The sequence below is a fragment of the Meriones unguiculatus genome, chromosome 19 (assembly GCF_030254825.1).
Source record: "Meriones unguiculatus strain TT.TT164.6M chromosome 19, Bangor_MerUng_6.1, whole genome shotgun sequence".
Taxonomy (NCBI): domain Eukaryota; kingdom Metazoa; phylum Chordata; class Mammalia; order Rodentia; family Muridae; genus Meriones; species Meriones unguiculatus.
In genome coordinates, this window is record NC_083366.1 from 47,556,300 (window position 1) to 47,579,046 (window position 22,747).

General features: G+C 42.7%; 1 protein-coding gene across 2 annotated transcripts in view; it reads right to left on the reverse strand.

The window, feature by feature from the left end:
• Positions 1-20,655, reverse strand: part of Exoc2 (exocyst complex component 2) — a 165,366-nt gene extending 144,711 nt beyond the window's left edge. The window contains exons 1-2 of one of the 2 annotated variants that reach the window (XM_060372888.1): positions 20,499-20,655; positions 14,702-14,809 (exon numbers count right to left, since the gene is read on the reverse strand). The gene's annotated coding sequence lies outside the window, so the exon portion shown is untranslated. The remainder of the gene's footprint in view (positions 1-14,701; positions 14,810-20,498) is intronic. The other variant, XM_060372887.1, reaches the window with a different exon arrangement.
• Between the last annotated feature and the right edge of the window lie 2,092 nt (positions 20,656-22,747).

Below are 22,747 nucleotides of genomic sequence, written 5' to 3' on the forward strand. Positions count from 1 at the left end.
GTATTTTCAAAAACAGCATAACATAGCAAGGTTTCACTTACTAGAGGTCACTAATAAGGAGATTTCTCCATAAAGAAAATTTCTAAGTAAGAGACTTTATACTTTAAAAATATATATGTAATTTTCAAGTGTATTTGTCAAGATGTTTCTATTCTACTTTTGCCTTTCCAGCATTACATGGGACAAAATTCAACTTTGATAAGTCTAGGCTGGAAATGTGGCTCAATGGTAGAGCATTTGCCTACTGTAGGCAAAGCCCTAGGTTTACTGTCCAGCACAGCAAGAAACAAAAAGTCATCATAAAAGTTACCATAATTTTTTTTTTAGTTACCATGAACATTAATGACTGTTCTGGGCAGGTTCCTAGATTACTGCTTCAGACTGCAGTAATAATAAGGTTGTTTTTTTATAGTCCCACTTGATGTCTGTCAGACTCTTACTGATTATTAAAAGCAGGGTGCCAGTCAGCCACTTCCAAATCTCTAAGCTTCTGCACTGTTCCTGACTGATGGCCATTCTCTCCAGTTCTCCTGCTGTCTAAACCTTCGGTTAACTCCATTCTGGAACCCTTCTCCAGAATGGGAGCTCTGATGATGTTCATGATGCTCAAATGCCTCTTAGGCCTCCCTCAAGTCAAGAAGAACTAGAGTATCGTGTGCTTCTCACCCTCGACTGGAGCTCTCCTCTTCAACAATAATCAAAGTTTGGACAGGACCAATATGTGTGGTAAAGACTGCTTTGTGATGGCATGATGTTGAACAGCATAGCTGGTCTCTATGCACTATGCCAGTAGCTCAGCAGCATGAACTGTATAAGAGTGGAAAGCAAGCTGAACACACAAACACGCAGCATGCTCACATTCATTGCTCTCTGCTCTTGGTTAAAGTTGTAATGCAACTGGATGCTTCAAGTCCCTGCTGCCTTGACTTCCCCACAATTGACTTAAAGGAATGGTGAACTAAAATAAACATTTATCTTCTAAGTTGCTTTCTATCCGGGTATTTTATCACAGCAACAGAAATGATACTAAGTCAGAGCTGAAGACCAAGCATCCAGACACAAACCTGTCAATAAACCATCAGATTCACAACACAGCATTGCCCCTCAAATTCACAACCTTGCACTAACGTCATGACCTTTTTATGTTTTCTTTGGTCACGGAAGGAACCTACCTCCTGGCCATCCTATATGCCCAGAGTTTAAGCACCACAGAGAGGACCTTCAGATCCCCACGTAAAAGGGAACTAGCAGACGATGGGCTGTGACGGCATCTACTCTGTATCAGTTTTAGCCACTAGGCTCCAGACAGGTAAACATGATGCCAGAATGGATTGCTTGTGACTGACTTGATTAAATAGGAAGCTGAATACTTCCCATGATCCAAAAAGGGCACATTAAGAACAAGTAGAATCTATATTTAATTAAGTTTTATATTGCTGTTCCAGGCCTAACAGAACTAATAAATTCTAAATAAGAAATTAAGCCAAAAATGTTAAATTAGTCATAATTCACATACAATTGTTACAGGGAAATCAAGGTTCACACTTTGGTTTTTAGACTCATTAATGAAAGAATTTAGGAACAAACTTGGAAGAAAGCCCAAAGCCAATGCCAATTTTATTAAGAGTCTGAGATTAAAAAAAAAAAAAACAGGTCCAGCAAGCTGAAATCTCAGTAGTTGCCTGTAGGAGGAGGAGGGAGAAAAAGAAGAAAGTCATGCCATTAAGAAAGCAGCTTAGGTAACAGAACAGCAAGCAGCTATAGCTGAGGGAGTGTGGCTTCCAAGAAAAGAATGAGAAAGCATAGAGTGTGCAGGAAGGATGCCCAAGCTTTGGCAAATACTCAAAAGGAAACAAAACAATCCAAAGAAGAAAAGGTTAAAAGTAACACTTTTCTGAACAACCAAAAAAAGCCAACAGGCATCTATGCTAGATGATGGAAGCTATTCAAATGATTGCACAGAGGAAAAGTCTCTTGAAAGAATAAGTAAGTTATCCCATTGAGGGGGTAATTAATTATCCCTACCTCCTTGGCTTGGCTTTAGGTGAACCAGGCTTCCTGAAGGGTGATCTCTTGACCAGGTAACTGACAGGCCTAGCTCTCAAGGGATGAGACAATAGTATGCAATACTCTAATCTTCGGATATCAGAATGTCATGTCTCCATCCAAGCTCAGATAGATGCCATTCTTTTGACCAGGAGGAAACAGCTTGTCCTTAAAGGGCCTCAACAGAGCCCTTACATCCACAATGGCTGCTGAGGCTACTGTAACACAACTAGCCAAATTTAAACCATTGAGAATAACTAAATGGATCCAAACATTAGGCCCTGCTGCCTGACACACAGGCAAAAACCAAGAATTGAATCTTTTAAGTTGTGTTTTATTGAGGGAGTCAGAAACCTGAAAAGATAGTATATCTTTTCAGGCTCTTTCACCTCATTTCTAGCCAGAAGTTTAAACAAAAAGCAGAAAGAAAAGCAGCCAATCATTTCTGGTTTAGTTTTGTCCCTCTGGTCAGGTGCTCGGACTTATTCCTGAGATCTGTGGTATTGGTACTTTTCTCTGAGTCTCCTCTTCATAGCAGGAGGAATCTCCAACCCCAAGGCCATTTCATGCCTCCCAAACAAATCCTCTGGATAACATCTCAAAGGTCAGGTCAGAGCACACAAACCTTTAGCAGTGTGTGCTCCTATGCAATGAAGGGCAAACACCTTACAGAGCAGACTGCACAGTGGTCCCAACACTGCACTCTAACAAAGCCAAGCTTTACTGCTGTGACAGCTGCCAGACAGCAGTTCAAAATAAGTAATGAGGATTGCTGCATGGTCACTCCATTTCCCTCTATATTTCTGTAAAAACAACATTTACTTACTGTATTTGCATAGCCTTGGAAGTAGCTTATCACATCTTCTTAGGAGACGGCCATGTGAGCAAAAGTTCCTGGAAAGAACTTAACCTTGCAAGGAACCTCCTGTAAGGTCTAGTGACTGATGGGAAACTCAGAGACTGGAATGCTGCAGGCCCAGAGCCTTTCATGATATCTTTACAAGTTATCATGGGTTACCTTTAGCCTCCTCAGTAGCCAGTCCTTGCTGACTTAACATCCTAGTAGCTAACAGGCAAACCATTTAGGAATCTATTAACACAATGGACCACTAACTTCTACCAACCAGAAGGCATATGTGTTCAGATACAGTGTGAGGCCTGCAACAAATTTCCTGTTGTGACTTAACCCTCATACCTAAAGTTCCCACCAGTGATTTAGAAGGTGCCTTGATGTATGATGTATGACTTTGCTCCTTCACTATACAACTTCCTGAAACTGCTAACACACTGGAGCATGCAACCTGTGCTCCCAGGCCAGAGCCACTTGTGTGGCTCCAGAATAATCTGCCTCTTACTCTCTTTGAGATAAGAATTGTGTTTAGTTTTGATTGTAACTAGATGTTCGGTCATGCCTCCTTGGAAGAGCTTACAAAATACTTACAAAAGCACCTTGCATAATATTTAAAATATGAGTACTTTTTAAAGAGTCTGGCCCAAAGTGAAAAGAAAGTCCACAGGCTGGAGAGATGGCTCAAAGGTTAAAAGCACTGGCTGCTCTTCCAAAGGTCCTGAGTTCTATTCCTAGCAACCACAACCATCTATAATGAGATTTGGTGCCCTTTTCTAGCATGCTGGCCTACATGCAGACAGAATACTATATAGATAATAAATAAATAAATCTTTAAAAAAGAAAACAAGAAATAAAAAGGAAAGAAAAGAAAGTCCACAAAACGAAGTTTCCAAAAGTGACTGGGAGCAGCAGTGGCAGCAAGGCTTGTGCTCCTAGGCTAAGGCACACCTCGTAGGGCCCCAGAGCCTCCATTCTCTCCACAATGCTACCAATCCTGAAGCTGCAGTTCAAAGCCCTCCCAGCATGATGGGGTCTGGAGAGATGGATCTCCTGAGCTCCCAACCCACGTGGTGGCTCACAACCACCTACACCACCAGTTCCAGAGGATTTGGTGCTCTCTTCTGACCTCCCCATACACCAGGCACACATATGGTCAGACATACATATGCAAGCAAAACACCCATAAAATAGACCTTTTTTTTTTTTTTAAATCCTCCTGGTATGCAAACCTGTTTTCTTTTCAGTGGTTCATGACAGTCAAACAAAAAGCTAGGGACAAAATAATATCAGGAGTGAGACTACACCTTTGATATGCAAACCAAACAACCTGGAGTCCACATGCCTTTAATGTAGGAACACATAGTCAGGCCACCAGAACCTCTCTGCAACAACCTAGGTACAGCCAACAAGAACACCACAAGGCAGAAGCACACAAGAATAATGCAAACTATGCAATCCTAAACTTGCTTATAAGCCCACCATTGCTTGTCCCATTCATAAAGACTGGGCTAGGCTTCCCCTGGCTCCTTCTGCCTCTTGATTTACCCAGGGGCTTCCTAGGTGGACCTTTCCTGAAAGGCCCTGCCTCTCTGAAGTCACTAGCAATCAACTACCTTTGCAATAGCTACCCTTTCCTGTTCCACTGGACTCACAATGCCTGCACAATAAGACAGCCACTGAAAAGTCTCTTATAGCAAACTGTGACAAGCCTGTGACAGTAGAAGCCACCGGGCTACGAAAGAGCCTATCTAAAAAGTAAGAGGAAGGGGACCAGGAATGAAGAGAGGGAAACAGGAAAGTAAAGAGACGAGCAGAGACAGTGAAAGTATATTATTTACATGTATGAATGTGCCAAAATGAAGCACATTATACCATATAAAGTCTTCAATAAAAAATTTAAAAAGAAAAATAACTTTAATGTTCTATGATTTGTCTGTGATCACATTTGTCTATGATTACCTGCATTTATAAAATGAATTTTTCATTTAATTTCAGAATAAATGTATTTCATTAATAAATGAAAATAAAAAAATTTCCCTTTCCAATCTTTCCCTGGACCACTAGGTCATAGGTCAGTGTCAACCCTTTCTCTCTTTTCACCAAAGAAAGAGGGTCTCAAAGTCAGAGGACCTGGGTGGAGGGGGCAAAAAGCCTGCTATTATGAACTGAAAATCGCAGAAAGAGCCACACTTTATTCTCAAGATTTTACAAGGCTCACAGATTGATTATGTTGAGTTGGAATGATATAAATCGAACGCAAAACTATGACTATCCTTAGTCCACTTAGTAACCATTCACTGTCTCTCTCCTAGATCTGACCTAACAGCTTTGTCATCAGCAGGTAAAACCTCTGGAGCATATTAACTTAGAGACCACTAACGTCAAAAAACAAAATACTAAAAGAGGGTAGAGGCAGGGAGTGCAGAGATTACCATAGGAAAGAAGGCTCAGCAGAGGGATGCCAGAAACCTGGGCTGCTGGCTTCCTGTAGGAAACAGCAGAAAACTGCACAGTATACAATAAATCAATCATAAAAGGTCATAAGGGGCCCTGCCTCTTTCTCTCTTAGCGCTAGACCACCCAGCTGGAGGTCTGGCAAGCAATTCCAAGCTCACCTGTCTCTCTACTAAACTATCTTTTTCCCAGGAGTCTCTACACAACTCCTTAAGAGGCATAAAGAAGAGCCCGGCTGCAGAAGACAGACAGCACCTGAGACCCACCCTGCCGCACAGCAGTCCTGCTTCACTACTGCCCCCTACCTGCCGTCCGCACCACTGCAGTTAGTATAGGACTTCATGATTTTGTTGTTGCTATTGTTCTGTGACTGTATAATGTTCATAAGACCACTTCCATTATGTAATGTGTCACTTCTGTGCCATGGCCATTCATACCTGGCTTAGAATACACGATCTCTTATTTCCTTTGAGGTGAGAGCTGTGTTGTTTGGACAATATATTTTAAAATTCTTCACAGAGTAGTAACAGCAGACAGAAAGATCAGAATACCTGATTCCTGACTTCTCCAGCCTACATACTAAGGCCTGCCTCCGTTCTGAGAGAAATGGGTACCTGGGACAGAGCAGTCTTTGAGAAACCTCATCTCCTTCATTAGTAGGCTGAAGTCTTCATGCGTACTACACAGTTGGTATTAAGGTATGTATTCAAGAATAAACATGACTCTAGGTTTTATTTAAAATACTCTTCCCAGCTAGGGGTCTGAGCTCAGTGACAGGCCTTCCAGAACTGAAGATATTCTAAAGAGACACTTGTGTCTCTCAATCTTACTCTCAGGCTATGAAAACAAGAGATCCCAAAGAAATAAGGAATCTCATGCTGGGAGAAGGAAAAGGCAGCAGCCTGAGAGAGCTTGTTTCCAGGGAAGAGATTTCCCACAGTGCTAACACTGTAAGACTGAAGCTCAGACAGTGGCAGTGGGTGGAGCCACACCTTGACAGGGAAGATTTAGGTAAGCATATGCTTGGCCTGTATCTACTGCAATATTAGCTTCAACTCAGAGATACTTCAATTTCAGTGGGCACCATAATTTTCTCAATTATGTTTCTTTAAATAGCCATGGTTATTTAAATGTCAAACCTAAATGTAATTTTAGTTCAACCAAAATCAAATGGAAGATCCTAAGTGAACTGTGTGTTACAGCCACAGTGATGGGAGGAGCACAGCTGGCCTTGAGGGGAGACCCACAAGGGAGCACACTGATGTCTCAGCATACAGAAACCCACCTTCTGCAGAGTTGGGGGAGACAACCAAATTTAAAAGCCAGCAAAAAGTCTGAGAAAATGTCCAAGATAACAAAACATGAATAGCTTACCGTTCATACACAGGACACAAAGATCAATGAAACTCGAAATCCTCGAAAGAGTAAAGGGAGGCAGGACGGGCAATTCACAAATGAGGAGAGGAAAGCAATAAATGTGAAAAGCAAATTCAACCCCAGGGAAGCACTGGAGCTGGGGTAGCAGAGCTGGATCTTACCCGAGGCTGAGTTCATGGCTGCCCTCTCACTCTGGGGAAAATCCCTATTGCTGCTGGCAGCAAGAGAGGCCCTTTCCATGCTGAGAAGAATTAAATTTCAGCCAAAATGTGCTAATGTCTTAGCTATACTTCCACAATGATGCAGAATATTCTTGAAAGGTGAATAATAATGAAAATATTCTACACTAAGAGGATCATTAGACATGATTCCTGCAGTCAAATTCATCTGTTAGAGCCAGGGGCTGGGGAGCAGCCTCAATAAGTAAAAAATTCTTTAAGGCAAGATGAAGGTCCAGCCAGGGAAATGTTCTACAGAAAGTGAGACATGAAAACCATGGAAAAGCAAAGAAGACTTAAATCACATTAGTAAATAAAGACATAAATTTAGATTGTGATGGACAGGATTAGCTAGACGACAAGTTGATCCCCAAAGTATTCTATGATACTGAACTGTCTCACTAGCAGAGTAAAAGCTGCAGAGACTAAACAACTGTTCAGAGTTACAGTGGGCAGCATATACTCAGAAGCCAGAAGCAGGAGGATGTCTCTAGCCTAGATGTTTGGGGCCAGCCAAAAAAAAGTAAAACTTGTCTCAAGGACATAGCTATTAAGTAGTGGCGTTTTAAATAAAAATGGCCCCATAGGCTCAGAAATTTGAATGTTTGGTAATTAGGGAGTGGTACTTCTTGAGAGGAGTTAGGAAGTGTGACCTTATAGGAGGGTATGTGTCACAAAGAGTGGGCACTGGGATTTCAGATGCTTATGCTCTTTCTCAGCTGCCTGCCAATCAGATATAGAAGTCTCAGCTCCTTCTCCAGCACCATGCCTGAATACAGACTGCTAGGTTTCCTGCCATGACAATAATGGACTAAGGCTCTGAAACTGTAAGCCAGCACCATTTAAATACTTTCTTGTATAAAAGTTGCCACAGACATGTTGTCTCTTCATAGCCATAGAACACTAAGACAATTGCACAACTGGGCTTGAAAATTAGTAGTATCCTAGTCTGATTCTCCACTGATCAGCTTATGTTCTAGCACGAAAACCTTGAACATACATAAGAACCTCTACGCCCCATCATCCAGCATCCATCTCCCGTTTTAGCTATCCCTCCACCTTGACAAACTTTTATGTTGTTTTCTGAATTTAAGCACATTAAAACAAACATGTTGCCTCATCTACACATCTCAGTTTGTATCCTTACAGTGGACTAAGTCGTATATACAGCTCAAATGTAAAATTTTTCTACGTTCTCCCCAAAATTGGTACAATCTGTATGTCAGAATCAGGATCACATTAATACTATCTAAGTTTTTTTTTTTTTTTTAGAAAACAAAGCAAAAGCTTCCTACCTACAAATATAATATGCTGAGAAAGGATGAGGAAGATTCACACCACAGGTCACCACTAGAGAGGATGAAACTGGAGAAGGGCGGAGGGTCAGAGAAGAGATGCTTTGATAACTTTCTACGTGTTCTCCCTGCAGCTGTGAGTGTGGGTACACAACCTTAAAAGCATAGGTGGGCCTTGGACAACAAGGTAGAGCACACCCTGAGGGAGCACTCTGGATGGGATCCAAAGCAGGGAGCAGAGGAACACTGATCATGTGAGGCTGTCCCCTCTGTCACTCTGCCCTACGCTTGTTCCTTTCTCCTGTGAGGTAATACTACGACGTTATCTAAGCAGCGTGGCTAGAACTCTTACAAGCTTTTAACCAGAGCAGCAGGAACCTCGAAGATGTTGTGAAATTCTAGCTATGCGAAATCAGGAAACGAGGCCTTTGAGTGAAACATCAGCTAGATGTGTTCTCCTGCAGAGGAGATACCATTCTTTGCCTCTGGACTGTGTCCCACATGTTGCATGGGTTTTTATTATTTCATTTTCTTCTTTCATTTGTGTGTAGGGGAATGTAATTGGTATGTAGCCATGCATGTGGAGTCAGAGGTCAACCCTGTGGTGTCCATTCTCTCTTTCCACTTTGATGTGGATACTGAGAATCAAACCCAAGATTTCGCAGCAAGCTCCCTTACCCACTGAGTCATCTTGCCACTCCTCTGCCAACACTATACCCCCTGCCCCTCCCGTGTGTGTGTGTGTGTATGTGTGCGCGCACACGCACACACAAAGGTCAGAGAACAACTCTGTGGAATCACTTTTCCCTTCTACTTTTATGTAGGTTAGGTTCTGGGGCTCGCACTCTGATGTCAGGCCTACATGGTAAGTGCCTTTTCCCACTGAGCCATTTTGCCAGGGCTAAACCGGTAAATCTTCGCATAATAACAGTCACCAAAATCTACCACAGAAATTGAGTTTTGCTAATTATATCCTAAACTGGCAATCGATGGATGACCAGTGCTCTTGCTCACCAATACAGAAACATGCTACAAGGAAAAACAAGATGGAGCCACTTAACCACCAAGATCTGAGCCAAGCAGTTCCTTTTCTGGGGCATAAAAGGTACAGATATCGACATTTTATTGCTTTAATAGAGAATTACCTGAAGAACCAAAAATTCAAATCTGAGAGGTCTAAAACTTTTTCTTAATTATTTAACTGAAATGAACCCTACCCCTTCACCAATCTTGATATCAAAAACAATTTGTTTTTCTCCAACCTGGTGACACAAACCTATAAACCCAACTACTCAGGAGGCTGAACCAGGAGGGTAAGGGCCACTCAAGGCCTAGCTGGCTACGGAGTGAATTCCAGACTCCCTGACCAACTTACTGCGACCCTGCCTCAAAACAAAGAGTGAAAAGATGGCTGGACACAGCTCAGCAGGAGCCCACTTGCTCCCCCACCACCACCAAAAAAAAAAAAAAAAAGGTATAGTTTGTTTTTTCAAATGTCCATATATGAAAGAGGAAGGGACGGTGCTGACAATATGCAAAATGTAACAACCTTTCAGTTCTAACTCATGAAAAATCCAAATTCTTTGGTTCAGAAATGAAGTTGTCTTCCACAGAAATGTGCTTGAAACACTGTCTGCTACACTCTGAGTTCCATGCTCTGCCTCACCTACCCCTCAGACCCAGCCTGCTCTGAGGACAGCTCCCAGTGGTCCTTTCCAAAAGTGCATTCCTGAAGGAGCAGCCCAGAAGCAGCTAAGCTAGAAACAGTGGGGTTCAGTCAATCAGGGACCCCCCCCTTCTAGAGTTCCCTATAAGCACCAATAAGCAGTGGAAGGTTTTTAAAGGCCCCTGTACAGCTAACTGCTGCTGTGGCTGGTGGACAACTACGAGACAGCATTCCCATGGCATCTGTCACATGTAAGTCTGAGGTCAACATGTTCCCAAATACAAGTTCCGTTTTAGTTATCATCATCTGACTTAGGCAGCATTTGTAGGTATTTTTTTTTTACATAAAGAAAATTTTTACTTCTTAGATAAATATCTAGGTAATGACATTTATTTAAGACTAATGACTAATGCTATTCATTTACTTTACCATAATCAACACAAACAACCAAATTAGCAGAAAGTTCAAACCAAGTAAACTCAAACACACATTGCGTAGAACGGTGGGGCCCACACGATGGCTCAGCCAGTAAAAGTGTGTGCAGCCAAGCCTGCCTACCAGAGTTTGATCCCTGGATCTGCCCTACACTTGTTCATTTCTCCGGGGAGGTATGACTATCAAGTTATCTCAATAGCACGGCTAGGTCGGTCATACGAATTCCTATTCCTCCATCCTGCTGGACCCCCAGGGAACAGTGCCTGGACTGTGCAACTCCAAGAACACAGAGCTCTCCGATTGGCTTTTATAAGCTGCTCAGTCACATATGAGCACCAGGGACCTCGAATGGTGGTTGCAGAGAACAGTCCAAAGTGTCCTCCTGACTGTGGCACATGAGCCCCTCCCCACCTAAATAAATGTGGAAATACATTTTGAACATTAAGTTGATCAGTGGTAGTTATAGGAATGAAGACTGTTACAGGACTGATGATGAGTGCAGGGATCTCTTCTGAAGTAAAAAAGCTATCTAGAGTCAGTGGTGACGGCCACCCAACCTTGAGAGCATACTAAAAAAGGAAAAGGAAAAGGAAAAGGAAAGGAAAGGAAAGGAAAGGAAAGGAAAGGAAAGGAAAGGAAAGGAAAGGAAAGGAAAGGAAAGGAAAAGGAAAAGGAAAAGGAAAAGGAAAAGGAAAAGGAAAAGGAAAAGGAAAAGGAAAGGAAAGGAAAAAGGAAAGGAAAGGAAAGGAAAGGAAAAAGGAAAGGAAAGGAAAGGAAAAAGGAAAGGAAAGGAAAAAGGAAAAAGGAAAAAGGAAAAAGGAAAGGAGAAAGGAAAGGAGAAAGGAAAGGAGAAAGGAAAGGAGAAAGGAAAGGAGAAAGGAAAGGAGAAAGGAAAGGAGAAAGGAAAGGAGAAAGGAAAGGAGAAAGGAAAGGAGAAAGGAAAGGAGAAAGGAAAGGAGAAAGGAAAGGAGAAAGGAAAGGAGAAAGGAAAGGAGAAAGGAAAGGAGAAAGGAAAGGAGAAAGGAAAGGAGAAAGGAAAGGAGAAAGGAAAGGAGAAAGGAAAGGAGAAAGGAAAGGAGAAAGGAAAGGAAAGGAAAGGAAAGGAAAGGAAAGGAAAGGAAAGGAAAGGAAAGGAAAGGAAAAAGGAAAGGAAAGGAAAGGAAAAAGGAAAGGAAAGGAAAGGAAAGGAAAGGAAAGGAAAGGAAAGGAAAGGAAAGGAAAGGAAAGGAAAGGAAAGGAAAGGAAAGGAAAAAGGAAAGGAGAAAGGAAAGGAGAAAGGAAAGAGGAAAGGAAAGGAAAGGAAAGGAAAAAGGAAAGGAAAGGAAAGGAAAAAGGAAAGGAAAAAGAAAAGGAAAAAGAAAAGGAAAGGAAAGGAAAAAGGAAAGGAAAAAGGAAAGGAAAGGAAAAAGGAAAGGAAAGGAAAGGAAAGGAAAGGAAAGGAAAGGAAAGGAAAGGAAAGGAAAGGAAAGGAAAGGAAAGGAAAGGAAAGGAAAGGAAAGGAAAAAGGAAAGGAAAGGGAAAAGTTCTAAAATATCTAGCACTACTACTGACTAAAGTCTTCTGATTCTGTGTATGGAGGCTAAGGAGAGCTATGTCCTCTCCTGAAGAACCACAGGAGGAGGAAGGGCAGGCTTTCCCTTATGAATGCCACTTGAGTTCACGTGCTACAACTTAGGGCTAAGGGTAGATGGGCTGGATGGGGTGCAGAATACAGAAGACTCTCTGAAAACACATGCCACTGACCCAGACTTCCCTGTCCTCACTGGACAATTGATGGACAAAGCAATCCCACCCCAGCAAGACTGCCAGGAAGACAGGAAAGAAAAGCTAAACAATGCACAAATCCCAAGGAATGTTAAAAGTCTACAGCTATTTATTTAAATAACATGGCGCTTGAGCACCTCAGCTAAAATGTTCAGAAATAAAACCAAGGAAATATTATTGAGATATTCATAATCCAAGCATTAGGGGAAAAGATACTGCCCTAGTATATACTACGCTATAAAAACAAAGTTTCATTTCTTTCAACTTGTCAGGCATTTTAGATGAAACAAGGCAATATTCCCTGCTGACAAAACAACAGTAAACAGGCATGCCAAAATCAATGGGCGTTTCCACAGAAGGTCAAGGAATCAACCATCAGCTTAAATTGGTTTATGTTTTTAAAATGGTTAAACATGGCAGATGTCACCTAACTCCCAGATCCTTTTACTTGACTACAGTCAGATTAATTCGATCCAAATTTTAAATAATAGCTTTCCCAATTTCCAAAAATACACCGACTTGGTCGCTATCTTACAGTTTCTGCTTTATTTGTCTAGCTCCATCTCAAAAGAAATGTCTTCAAGGCCATATATCCTGACATCGTGAAAGGAAATAATCAGAGCACTCAGCAGTGCCATTAACATTTCTGAGCCACAGGGGGATTAAACAGGCAGATGCTGAGGAAAGTGCCTGTCTGAGAGGCCGGGGCAGATCAGCCTGCACCGCAGCTGTGAGAGATTGAAGCTGCTAGCAGTGCAGTCAAGCTTAGGAGAAACCCTGAGCACAATTCCGGCATCCGAAATAAATTAAAGTAAACAGTATTGCTCTCTCCCATCCACCCTGTTAGCAGCCTCTCCGCAGAGCTGGAGACCACACACTCGGACCACACAGCGCCAGTCCAGCTCACTCGCACGCAACATCTACAAGCTGTCACTCTGCAGATGGGGGGGGAGCAGGAGGAGGGGGTGGGGAGCTAGAGGGCTGAAGGGAGGGGAGGGGAGCAGGAAAGGAGATGGAAGAGGTCCCTGTACAGACAGCTGGAGAGTGGAGGCTTTGGGGAAGATGGGGAGGGTGGATTCTGTAACCCTCCTTGAGAAAACAGTCTGGTCCTGGCCCTGTGCAATCTTGACCTGGACTCCCCCAAACCAATTTAGTAGCTGATGAAGGATTAACAAAGCATCCATTTAACATCAATTAACCTCCTATCCATCACAGGTCAAAAGAGAAAATCACTACTATAAAAGCATTTCATTAAAATAAAGCCAAAAGGCTATCTTTTCTTATAATTTATAGTGTGTAACTGCATTTTCTTTATGGATTTATATTAGACAGGTTATACATTCTCTCTTTTCACCATTAATGACATACGTTAAAGGGTTTTTGCAACAGAGATGAGGAAGAGTGTGTGTGTGTGTGTGTATGTGTGTGTATGTGTGTATTACATGCCTGTGTACATGTGTGCGTATGTGTGTATAGGTGTACTTGCTCATGGATGCAAGTGTAGAGACTAGAGGTCAGTCAGATATCTTCTATTGCTCTTCATCTTTTCGATTTTCTTTTTTTTTTTTTTAAGAATCTCTCTCCCACACTTCTGGAGGAGCTCACCATTCCATTAGGCTGGCTGCTAGCTCCAGAGATCTGCCTGTCCCTAGCCCTCAATCCTGAAATAAGAAATGCTAGGCCATTACATGAGTGATGGAGACCCAAACTCAGGTCCTAGTGTTAATACAGCAAACCACTAAGCCAATGCCTCAGCCTTGCACTCAGAAACTTAATTTCATAACTTTCCCTTACTGTACTAAGACATAAACTTAATTTTCCAAAATATTTATTAGTAGAAAAAAAAAGAAAGTAAATTACTAATTCCTTTTTATAGAATCTCAGGTTAAAAGTACATTTTAAAATTAACTGGTAGAAAAAAAATATTAGGAAAAGGTCAGAAAATAAAATTATAACCAAGAAGGTGTTCTAGGATCAAATAAATAAATAAATAACCCTCAGTGAATAATTTTTCCTCAGGTCTCAATGCAAAGCCATAGTTAACAAAAACAAAAACTCAAACCTGAAAGAAGCCAGGGAGTCCACATTGTTCTGCGGTGGGGCCTGCTCAGAGACTCAGGGTCTGAGATAAGCTGCCAAAAGGCAGGCTGAGTGGGTAAGGCTTCCTGCCTGGCCTTCCGTGCCCTCTCTTTAGAATTCATTTACTTCTCTACCTCCACAAATGAAATGTAATTGAAATATGTTATCTATGTTTTTTTAAGGAAAATATGAGCATTTACATTTTAGTCCATTAGGAAGGAAAATATGGGAGTTAAAAGAATGTAACAATAAATGGATGGCACATAATTTTTATTATTTTTCTATTTTATCTCATGTCTCTTTGTTTATGAATGAGGAAAAACTGTTACCTCCTACTACACTTGGACATATGGGATTAGGGGAAGAGAATGCACCTGAGATCATCAGGAAAAATACTAACCAGATCAAGAAAGCACACAGGCCAAGTCTGACGAGGCCTTCAATGCTCCTCCATAACTCATCTACTACCTAACTCCTGGGTTAGCCAGCTAGCCTCATTAAACAAGCATGGACTCACCAAGAAGCGCTACTCAAAATCGCCCTGGTTCCTGAGGTCACAGCTAAGCCATCTTCTCACGTGGCACAGCCAAAGCCTGGAGTCTCAAGCTGGCTGATCTTCAACCCACTGCACGATGACAAATTATCAGCAATGATCAATCAAAGAAAGGAACAAGGAATAGTGGCTTCCCATTAAAACCAGCATTACTTGCTCAAAAATATTTTGCATATTGTATCCTGGGTATACAACAATCCCTTCTGCTTCAATCCACATGGAACAACAAAAATTAATTCCTTGTATAATAGAAATTGTACTGTTAAGAAAAAAAGCTCAGGTGTCACTGGTAAAAGACAAACCACCTACAAAAAACTGAAAAGGTCACTAGCAAATAAAAGCACTGATTAGGCCACTGAGACAATTTAGGCTGCAAAGAAAAAGATCACTCGGAACCTCAACAGGTTGGTTCTCCATATCCCAGAACAGTGAAAGTGCAAAAGTACAGCAGGACTGTGAAAAGGTTTATTCTATCAAAGGTTTATTCTATCTTAACACTCGTTAAGGGCTTGCTGTGTGTCCAGGCATTACAGTGGACAGGAGTAACATTAGAAGGCCAAGACTGCTCATGGCAGTGGGACAGCTTAACAGAAAAGGAATATTGGCAACTATTTTAAAAAATATGAATGGGAAGGGAAGAAGTACAGAAAAAAGAACTAACAAGATTCTGAGATCAAAGGAGGGCTGTATTTCTTCCTGCAGGTGCCTTTCTTGTTGCTGCCTCTAAAGCTACACAAAGGGAAGAGCAAGGTTAGCAAGGCAAGAACGACAGTCAGAGGCACAAACAGATGAGCTTCCCAGCCAAGTACAGAGAGAGATGCATCTCTGTCCAAAATTGAAGAAGAAATTGCCTTGGTACAAGGACTACAAGATGCTACTGAGTTCTATTCTTTCTAGAGCAGGTGGCAAGATCACCTACTAAGAATATATGTGAATGAGTAAGAAATTTGAAAAGCATTTAAAATGTTCCATTTAGTGTTCTGACTCCACTTAATCTTAGTGGGAAACTAGGCTCAAGGTCCCAGGCCCTAGGGGAGCTGGGGACTTCCCAATAGCTTAACAGCATCTGTTGTAAGGAGACAGTTGTCTGAGTCCAGCCATCTCAGAGACAAATTGTAAGGAGACAGTCCAGCCATCTCAAGGACAACTTCTTCATCTTGCCAGAAGGGTCAACTAAGTTCATGTTCCCAGGGCCCAGAACCTACTTCTATCCTGATTGATGGAAACTTCCCTCCTCAATCCCTTATGTCAAAATATAATTAGACAATGCTACAGCCCACCTCACTCCCCCTCACTTTACGGTTTCATCCTTTAAATATGCTGTACAAGGTCCCTTCGGCGTCACAATTCGACTCCCAAGTCTCTTTTGTGGCCCTGATGGATCAAGAGGGGCTTGATTACAATAAATTTTTGTCATCTGCATTGACCTGGTGTTTGAGTTATGTTGGATATAAGCTGACTCCAAAACACTACCCCCTGCCTCCTGCCCTCAACAGCATCTACTTTCTCCCTCTGAACCTTCCAGCATTTTGCTTCTCTTTGAGCCTCACCATCTTTTAGATAACCACAGCTTTCCAAATAGTCCCTTCATTAAAGTCTCATTTGAACCATCTGGCATGAATTCTGATTCCTGCAGAGCCCCTAACTTACATACACATACATCATGCCACTCACATGGGGCTTCCATTATGATGAAACCACAGCCAAATAACTCAGGCTATTTGTCTGGCTTTCTCGCTCAGTAAAATGATAATATAATGAATGCAATCATGTAACTTTCAAAGTCTCAGAACGTAAAACTGAAAGTGACTGGAAGGAAGGAAGGAAGGAAGGAAGGAAGGAAGGAAGGAAGGAAGGAAGGAAAGAAGGAAGGAAGGAAGAAAAGAAGGGAGGAAGAAAAGAAGGGAGGAAGGGAGGGAGGAAGGGAGGAAGGGAGGAAGGAAGGAAGGAAGGAAGGAAGGAAGGAAGGAAGGAAGGAAGGAAGGAAGGAGGGAAGGAAGGAAGGAAGACGGGCATTAAAGCTTCCAGAGGAAGCTGCTAGCAGAGCAAGGTAGCGCCTTCAACACTTTATACAATTCTGAGTGCTTTTTGGATCCACCTGGGCAACCGATTCTCTCATCAATTAAAAATCTAGACTCCTTAGGTCCAGCAGAACAAACTGTACTCAATAAAACACAAAATGAATGTTCCACCTCAGCTGTAGCTGCCACCAACAGTACTGAGTTTAAGAATGTTCAGGAAGCTTTTTCAATGACCAAATGTAATTGTGGGGAGGGGCTGTCTAACAGGTCAGTTCCAAATGCTATGCCTGAACCAACAGCACTCTGTAACCAGGAGAGCACTTGCTCATGCCTGCTCACTGGCCACTCAGAGGCAGCCCAAATATACACCTTCCCTGTCTTTTGGGGTTCCTCAGAGCTTTCCCTCTCACTCTATCCCATCTGACCCTTTCTTCCCAAACACCCATTAATACAGTTTGGTTCAAGCTATTTTTTGAAGACCAAAAAAAAAAAAAAGCCCCTTCTGAATCCAGGCTGATGTCATTTTGAATACCCATCTCAAACACTAAAATTGGGAGGTCCAGGGATGACTAGAACCACCACTGGTACTAGGTGAGTTTTCTTGATAACCACAGCCACTAACTCTCGGAAATACGACAAGTGTTAAGTGAGAATGTGATTCACAGGAGTGGAAATTTTGATGTCCAAATATTGAGATAATCTAGTTGGTTATGTTTCTTGCTGTTCTTATTTGTCTGTTTCATCTATAGAAGTTCTATTTGTTTTTGCTTTGAGATAGTGCAACAGTGTAGCTCAGGCTGATCTCTTACTCCGCATCCTCCTACATCAGCCCACCCCATTCTGGGAATAGAGGGTTACACCACTACACATGTCTGGCATATTTTACAGTCTCTGAATACACAGAAAAGGGAAACTAAGACTCAAGGACGCCGAGTACCGCAATACAGCTGCTGTCATGCACGTGGTAGGATGTGGAGAAGTGAACGGTTGCTTTAACTCCTACACCAAAATAACTTTTGACTCTAATTTCCACACTGAGACCAAAAGGCCTATGTGCATATTCACAGCTTCTAATGTCTCTTCAACTATTTCAAGTTTGCCTGTTTGTGCCAACAGCAATCATTCCTCTAATCGACATAAACATGCTGTAAAGTGTTTGATTCTAATGAACAGTCCCTCCGATTCCAGCTCCGAATGCAGTGGGGTTGGGGTGGGGGGTAGCCACAGACACTTCCCTGAGACTGTCTATCAACACTTCCTCACACTGCCTAGTAATCAATGGTATTTCCCACTCCAATCAATCTGACGATCACCTACAACAAACACCTAAAACTCATCTACTAGGTAACTATTTAAAAACATACTATGTGCACCATACAGTAGGTACTACTAGGAACCGGGGCCTCATAAAGGTGAGTAAAGAAAAGCCAGGCATAGTGGTATATGTCCCAGCACCAAGGAAACTATGGCATGAGGATTACTTGAGCCAAGGAGTTCAAGATCAACCTGAGCACACAGTGAGACCATCTCGAAAGAAAGAGAGGGAGAGAGAGAGAAAGAGAAAGAACCAACCAGAAAATATGTGAAAAGATAACTGAGAGACAAGTTTATGGCCAGCATTTCCTATGTGGTCAGATCCTGCTGTAGCTACACACTCAGAGATTGTATTTGATACAAAGTCTTTTATCAGAATGCAGATTCTTAAACCGTGGGTGGTAATCCTGTAGGTTATCTAGGGTCATGTAACTGCATGTAGAGGTATCAAAAAGAAGAAAAAAAAAAGTAAAGAAGAAAAAAGAAAGAAAAGCAAAATGGAAGTTCTCTGAACACACAGGATCAAAAATGAATTAAAAAATCAAACCCATAGTGAATCCAAGATGTTGCTAGCAGTACTCAGTCCAACTTCACTACAGCCTTGGTTCTGAACTTCTCCCATACCATGAACTACCCAAGAGTGTTAAACTGAAACACTTCAATTCAGAGTCAAATTACTGTATGTTATCAACAGCAGTGCTTTCACCGTATGTTACGATTTGAATATAAGCATCCCCTATAGCCTCAAAACCATCTAACACTGGCTTTGGTAGTCTTGAAAGCTTTAGGATGAAGAGCCTTGTTGAGAAAGTGAGCCACTAGGGGCGGGGACCTGAGGATCCAGAGCCCAGCCCCACATCCTCACTTCAGTCTGTTTCCTGTTCCCCCAAGGGGTGAGGAGTCCCAGGGCACCATCCTACCACTGTCCTGCCTCACCAGCACCGGCTATATAGCTCCAGAGTAAGCCCTTCCTCCCTTAAGCTGCTGAAAAGGTACTTGGTTACAGCAAATAAAAAAAATTTCTCCCTCTCTCTCTCTCTCTCTCACACACACACACACACAGTGTTCTGTTCTTGAAGAAGGAAAATGGTTTGATTACAGAAAGCAAAGACAATACATTTCCCTACTGGCATTCTTCAGCATGTATCATCAAACGAGTGGGTCTCTGAATGGTTGTTAGGTCAGAATTTTAATCTGAAGAATGGCTGTTTGAGTTACTGTCTTGGAAGTACTAAAAAAACCACCAGTGAATTTTGCTTGGGAGTAAGGACAAATTTCCAACAATTTCCAAAATGTTCCTAATTGCACCTCATTCTGTACTGTGTATTTATACGGAACAACAGCCTTAGCATTGACGATTATAAAAAATGAAAATATCAATCAACTCTGAAAATCATGAAAGATGGCTGGTGTCCTGTAGTATCTAGTATTTAACCAAAACTTAATTCTTTGTGTAAAAATAAACGAGTCATCCAGCCCCATGCCTTCCTCTTTAATAAATGGTAAATTTATTATAAATATGTATACAAAATTTGTTTTAAAATAAAATGCTTTGTGATTTATGGTTAATGAATGAATACACTGTCTACCTATTTCATAAACTTACATAGACAAAGAACCAACCAGAAAATAAGGTCATGAAAAGTTTTAAGTGGCAAAAGTTGATGATGCCTCGGACCAGAATACAGCCTTTACAAATGTTTTGCACGTAATCTACATGGCTATGTATCACCCTTTGAAAAGTAATAGTTCAAATGTCTGGTACAGGAAATTACATAACTGACAAAAAAAAAAAAAAAAAAAGGAACTTTCTAATGACTCCAAGAGTTGTTCCCAACAGATGAGAGAACATTTTCCTTAAAAAATCCTAAGTGTCTTCTGAGTCAAACAAGAGAACACTGTAAGCAGCGAGATCAGCATCTTTACCTATCACCTTGCGAATCACTGATTTTTTTACACTTAGGTCATCGTTGTTTTCGCTTTCCGTTCCCGTCACTGACGGAATCTGTTGCTAAGCCTGGGCCATCACATGCTAAGCTTTATAAACAACAATACTATATGCCTTAGCAGAGTGATCCCAGCTGGCGTTAGTTTTTGAACACAGGGCACCCAAATGGCCTAATGGAGGTGTGGCTGACTTAGAAACAGGCACTTGCTGCTCTCACTAAGCCAGCTCACGGAGAGACCACTCAAGCGCAGCATCCACGTCGACACGGAGGGCTTCAGCAGATTAAAAACTGACCCCTCTCCATCGCCAGCACCTCCCGCGGTCCGGCGCCGAGGCGGGCGCGCGGCGGGCGGGAGGCTCGGCCAGCACGCCCGGGGTCCCCTCACCCCGCCTTCCTCGGTCGCCCAGGCCCGACGGCCCCGTGCCGCGCGGCTCCCCACCGGACCCGAGACATCCTCGGCCAGGACGCGACACTCACCTCCAGCTTCTGCTAGCTGCAGCCGGCGTCAGGTCCCTGCCGACCCACCCCAGCTCCCCGGCTATTGCAGCTAGCCGAAGGGCCGCACTTCCGCACGCCGGGAGCGCCGAGCGCGTCGATCCGCCGCCTAGCCGAACGCCGAGCCCTGGATGGACCGCCTCTCGCAGAAGGAAAGAAGGGCAGAGGGAGGGAGGAGACAGACAGGACGGATGTGGAAAGGAAGGGAAGAGAAGGAACAGAAGGGGGAAGGAGAGGAGGGTAGAGAGGTGGAAAGGAGAAGAGTAATTGGTGGGAAAAGGAGAAAAAGGAGGGAAGCAGAAAGGAGGAGAGGGAGAAAGTGAAAGGATGGAATTAGGAGAGGGAAAAGAGGGGAGGGGTAAAGAGGGTACAGTGGGTTAGGGTCACAGTAGATGTTGATCAAGGGGCCCGCAGCGGGTCAGGAGTCAGCTCAACCAGGTGAGGAGGGAAACCTCAATCAAAAGACGGCATCAAGCTAGGAGTAGACAGCGTAAGGAATCCCACAAGTCAGAGGTCTGTGGTTCCAAGGGCAAATGGGCTTGCAAACTCACAAGACCACAAAATTATAAAAATTCCTTCCGTGTATAGCCCAGAAGTCCTAAGCTTTGAGTGTGCCCTCCTCTGAGCTGGTCTGTGTAGCTCTGGAGATGGCCGGCTGAATAGAAGCAGGCATTCATTCCCCTGTGGCTTCCTCTGCAGCTAGCCAGGCAACGACGGACAATGGTCTGCAGCAGAAGACAATGGCAGAGGTAGAGATCAGGGGTCCACTTGAGGTTGTGTTGCCATGCTGTGGAGAGAAATAGCTACAGAGTGCTGGTTAAGGGCGTCATTATCTAAGACCAACAACAGCCTAAGCTGATGGTTCTCAAGCTTACTAATGCGGCGACCCTTTAGTACAGTTCATGTTGCAGTGATCCCCAACCACAAATTAATTTTCGTTGCTGCTTCATAACTTGTAATTTTGCTACTGTTATATATTGTAATGTCAATATCTGTGTTTTCTGATGGTCCTAGACAATCCCTATGAAAAGGTCTTTTGGAACCCCCGGGATTGCGGCCCACAGGTTGAGAAACACTGGCCTACGCTATTACTTTTCAAATACCTTTATGTCATGAATTATGCATTTATTAAGTACAAGCATGAAGGCGGGTGTTGTACAAATACCGTGAATTAAGAAATGTAGTATGGCTTCATTGTTCTCTCCTTTTCATGAGAAGCAATGCCAAAGTGTTTCCAGAGCCATCCATTTTGAAGAGCAAGGGGACACTCTTTATATGTGAGCCAGAGCAAAGTTGGCAGCAGAGGTCCTAAGGAAATACTGTAAGAAACCTCTGGCAGTCATGCATCCGTTCACAGTGAAACCAAACCCTTTGGGTCTCAGTGACATGCCATTTCTCAGGTTAGGCTACCCTGCCATCAAAGCCAGAATGGTGGCTCTTGAGAACTCACAGAGTTTTCCTGGATCAAAAAATAATAATAAATATGCCATCCTGGTGAAACAGAAACACTCAGATGAGGAAAGAGAGTCTTTTGTTACCATAAAGAACACTGGTACAATTTTCTTTCTTTTATCCCCCCCCGCCAAGTTTCTGGTCCTAACTCTGAATCCAACTAGCAAGCATAGGTGCAGAAGTTGCCAGAAAATAAAATTGTTAAACCTAAAATTGCTATAGTAGCTGCTGGAGCAATTACAGATCATTGTACAGGTTTATGTTTTCAACACTGTTTCAGATTTCATTAGAACTAAAAAGAGAGACTTCCACCCAGTCCTACCCAGGCTCTCCAAAACAGTCTTTGGAAACTACTAGGAGATGCCACTCTGCTGCTTGGATAATTTATGTATCTGTTTTGCCTTGCATCAACACCCTAAGTACAGGACGGCGTGGCGTGTCCGCTTGAAAGGGGCCATAGTCAGTGTGCAGCCCAGCCTTCAACACAACTGCTGATGTGCCATCTGTTAATGTGCCTTTTTAGCAGAAGCTGATGATTAGGCCTCTAATTCAGACTCCAAGATCCTTGCTGGGGCTTTCCTGCCTTACTCGTTGTCATAGTATATTCTGTGGAGAGCTACTGTGGGTTATTCAGTCCACCAGGCTGACCATCTACAAGAGCTGTAGCCAGTGTCTGTCAACAGAGTACTGTCTCTTTGTTTACTCTCTCATCCCCCTCCTGAACTCCTTGAGAAAGGGGATTTTGTGTACTTCACAAAATAGATGTTGGATGAAAAGCT